A 4,191-nucleotide genomic window follows, 5' to 3' on the forward strand; every position below is an offset into this window, starting at 1 on the left:
GGAATGAATCCTAATGACAGCATCTCCAGCACTAACAGCAACTTAATTTTGGAAATGGAAGGATCAAAACGATCCAAGGAATGGTGTTCTGTAAGCTTCCTATCTTTTGTTATCCACAAAGTAAGTGGAGGGGGGGAGGGTCTCCTTTCCTTGGCCCTGCCTTCTAGAAGGAAAAAAAAAAAAAAAATACAAGCAGGAAGAAGATGACACTGATTGGAAAAGGGAAGCAAATGAAACCAAAGCACGAACAGGGTTAGGTTTCACTGCAAAGGCCCACCAGAGACTTAAAGAGGAAAGAGAAGCTTTACTTAGAACATGCTTTCCTTCTAATGCTGTCCTTTCTTAAATCAGAAATACAACAGGACAGTCAGACTGTGATAAGAGAAGAATTCGAAGATGTCCTAAATTAAATCTAAAGGTAAGAAAGAGATAAAAAGATTTTTTTTTTAGTTTTAGAGATTAAACCGGCTGTTTTTTACAGCAGTTTTACAGAAAGCAAAATATCATTTGATACAGCTTGAAGCTGCTGTAAGTCTAACCGCATAGTAACTATACACAGGGTCAAAAGCACAGGAAAGAAATGTTTAATATAGTTACTAAGTTCTGATCAGGTCTCTAGCCTCAGCTTTGAAAAGTATAGTATTCTTATAACCAGTGAAAAGTATCGCAGCATCCTTGAACCTGTGAAAATCATCAAATTATAAGAAATATCCATGCTCAGTAACAAAAGGTTGGTTTTACATGAACACAGGATGCACAGGAGGTTTAATACAAAGCAAATGTTCTACCTAAGTGTTCAAATAATGGAGAGCATTAAGATTTGGAAATGTTGCCGGCTGCGGTGGTACATGCCTGTTACTTGGGATACTGTGGAGAGCAGGCCGTGACCAGCTCTGAGTTACTCCATGATGGTCAGAATAGTAGTTTTCAGGTGCCTATCCCTGACTTACTTCATTTTATAAAGCAGTAGTTTGCCATGAGTTACTCCATTTTGAGTATAAATGCTGAGATAGAATGATTCTACACCTTGTTTGTACAAGTAAACAACCATATGCCTAGCACAACCAAAAGACTGATAAATTAATCATGCCAATAAAAATGATCACTTGTGAACTTATCAGATTAATCAGAGGCACATGGATGCATGGCTGAATCAAACTCATAGGAAAAACCAGTCCATGAGCTTATTGAACACACCAGAACAATCAATGAAGTGACCTCCCTACACAAGGTCCATAAAAGGAGAAGCATCCCAAAACTGGACACAGCAACACACTGCCCCCATATCCTGGTCAGTCCTCACAAGCCTTGTCCTGGAAAATTGCCACAGCACCAAACCTCCAAACCACTGTCCTAGGGTTTCTGCATAGCCTGGTTTCTATTGCTGGTATTGATCACAAACAGCCCATTCCAAGCTGATATTCTGAAACTGCTGTCTGTCTGGACTCTGGCCTAGAAAAAGTTCCTGTGCTCTGATACCCCTAGACCCTGAACATGTTCTTTGACCAGTTGGCTGGTTCCTAATCTCATCTGACCACCTCCAGTGCCTCTGCATTCATCTGCTCTGTGCCTTTGCTCTCAGTTCAGCCTTCTGGACCTTGTGGAAGCCTTAACCCACCCTTTCTTAGCCTTTCTGACAATATACATACATATATGTGTGTGTATATATTTATATATGTCTCTCTATATTTGTATGTCTCTCTCTATATGTCTCTCTATATATTTGTGTAACGAGTGATACATGACTTGAGTATTACAAATATCAGTAGTTAAGACTGGAATAAAAAAACCTGTGATTGCCCTGCTTATGACTATCAGTTTACCCACAAGTATTTGAGTGGTGACCTACAATCACTGAAAATCATGCAGCATGTGAATTTACTGTTATTCAATAAATTTGGACATTGTGAAAAGACACAAATGTATTTGGTCTATGTTAATGAAATAGCTTACTCACCACAGCAGGTGAGGCAGGATTGCAAGTTTGAGGCCAAACTGGGCAAGATCCTGTCTCAAAATAAAACAAAAAGAAGTAGAGATGTAGCTTACTGGTAGAGCTCCCCTGGATCAAATCTCCAGTACCAAAAAAAAAACCAAAAAATCCTCAGTGAAATAAGAGAAGTTTATTTTGACTCACAGCTAAATCAATCATGTTTAACGTCAAACTAAATCAATAAAAAAAAAAAAAAAGAAAGAAAATGAGAACAGCTCCACATTCTCTCTCTGTAAGTTGAAGATTAGCCATCAAGGCCACATCAATTCTGCTTTTAGAACCAACCAACAGAGATGCAGCAAAACTTCTCCTTATGGACCAACCCCCTATTCCTAGCCCAACCTCCCATCCCAAGACTTTGCTTCCCACCCCCCACCCCATACTAGGGATTGAACCCAGGGGATGCTCTACCACTGAGCTGCATTCCCACCCTATCTATTTATTTAATTTTTGAGGCAGGGTCTCATCAAGTTGCTGAGGCTAGCCTGAAACTTAGGATTCTCCTGTCCAAGCCTCCCAAGTGGCTAAGATTACAGTCTGGTGCCACAGTGCCTGGCTGTCCTGCTCCTCTTATCTGGAGTCAATGTAAGTTCAATACAATTTATTTTCTTCTGCCCATATTTTCATTATACCATACCCTGGCTCCTTAGATCTGGTAGACATTTTTTTCAGTTATTATCTGACCCTTCTGCTGTGAGCTTAGGAAATTTGTCCTGGGGGAAAATTGTGAATGTAACTAATACCACTGAACAGAACCCTTAAAAATGGTTAAAAGGGACGTCATTGAGCTTTAGGGAAGCGCCCACATGTGCGGTCCTCTCTCGGCCCCCAGCCATTGGGTCCTGTTGTCACTGGCCCTGGGTCGCTCCCGATGCAAAGGTGCGCACCGAGAGCATTCAGCCCGCCAGATGAAGGCTAAGCGGCGGCCACCCGACCTGGATGAGATTCACCGCGAGCTGCGGCCCCAGGGTCTCACACCGCCCAAGCCAGACCCCGACCCCGACGCAGAGCCCGGTCAGGGGGCGGCCTGCATAGCTGTCTGGCCTGTGGGAGGTACTTTGTCGATTCTGCCAACCTCAAGACCCACTTCGATCCAAAGACCACAGAAAAGGCTGAAGCAGCTGAGCATCGAGCCCCTACAGTCAGGAAGAGTCAGGAAGAGGCAGAGAGGGCAGCGGGCATGGGTTCCTATGTGCCACCCCAGCGACTGGCAGTGCCCACAGAAGTGTCCACTGAAATTCCTGAGATGGACACGTCTGCATGACAAAAGCTGAGGATTCAGGGCAGAGGAGCTGTCCATGGACAGTGGGGCAAGGGCTAGGCGGGGAAAGAGTGTGCCAACCTCTTTGGGCTCTGGGTTTGGGGAGTAGATGGCTTCTTTTAGGTACCTACTCCCCAATAAAGCAAATGGACAAAGAAAAAAAATGGTTAAAAGGACAAATTTTATACTAAATATTTATTTTTCCACACTAAATATAGGTATAAAAATACAGGAGTGGAATGTCTTAATTTCAATATTTTTAAGATTTTTGAGCTGGGTGTGGGGGCGCATGTCTGAAATCCTAGCAAATTCAGAGGCTGAGGTAGGAGGATTGCAAGTTCAAAGCTAGCCTCAGCAATTTAGTGAGACCCTGCCTGAAAATAGAAACACACACAAAAAGGGCAGGTGATGTGGCTCAGTGGTAACATGCCTCTGGGTTTAATCTCCAGAACCAAAAATAAAAATAAATTGTCCGAGGACAAATTCCTTAAGCTACCAGAAGCTTTTATTTTTGGGTAACAGCTTAATAAACCTTTTAATTCAGAGACCTCTTGATATCAAAAGTTTAAACACTGTATTAAAGAAGCATTTCATATTCTTAAAATATGACAGATAACAAGTGAAAAAAGTATAACATTTACTAAGAACTTCTGAATCCACTCCTTCCCAACTATAAAAAGAGTGGCAAGAAAAACCCTGTCTGACAGTTTTCCCGCAGATTGCATGCAATATAGGAGACGTCTCTTACTGAATTTGCCATGCTGTAAGTCACCATCCTGATCCTTCTAATTTTGTACAGTACCTGGCACAAAGTAGGCATTCAATAAATATTTATTGGAATGAAAAGGAAGTTAATAAAAGACACACCCGCGAGACACGGTTGCCTCCACAGTGGGCAGCTCTGGGCTTCACCACATCCTGTCGCTTCCTGCCTCCT

General features: G+C 42.4%; 1 pseudogene; it reads left to right on the forward strand.

Moving 5' to 3' along the window:
• Positions 1-2,799: 2,799 nt before the first annotated feature.
• On the forward strand, positions 2,800-3,323 carry LOC124994219 (zinc finger protein 593-like; annotated as a pseudogene).
• Positions 3,324-4,191: the final 868 nt, after the last annotated feature.

Source organism: Sciurus carolinensis, chromosome 10, assembly GCF_902686445.1.
Source record: "Sciurus carolinensis chromosome 10, mSciCar1.2, whole genome shotgun sequence".
Lineage (NCBI taxonomy): Eukaryota > Metazoa > Chordata > Mammalia > Rodentia > Sciuridae > Sciurus > Sciurus carolinensis.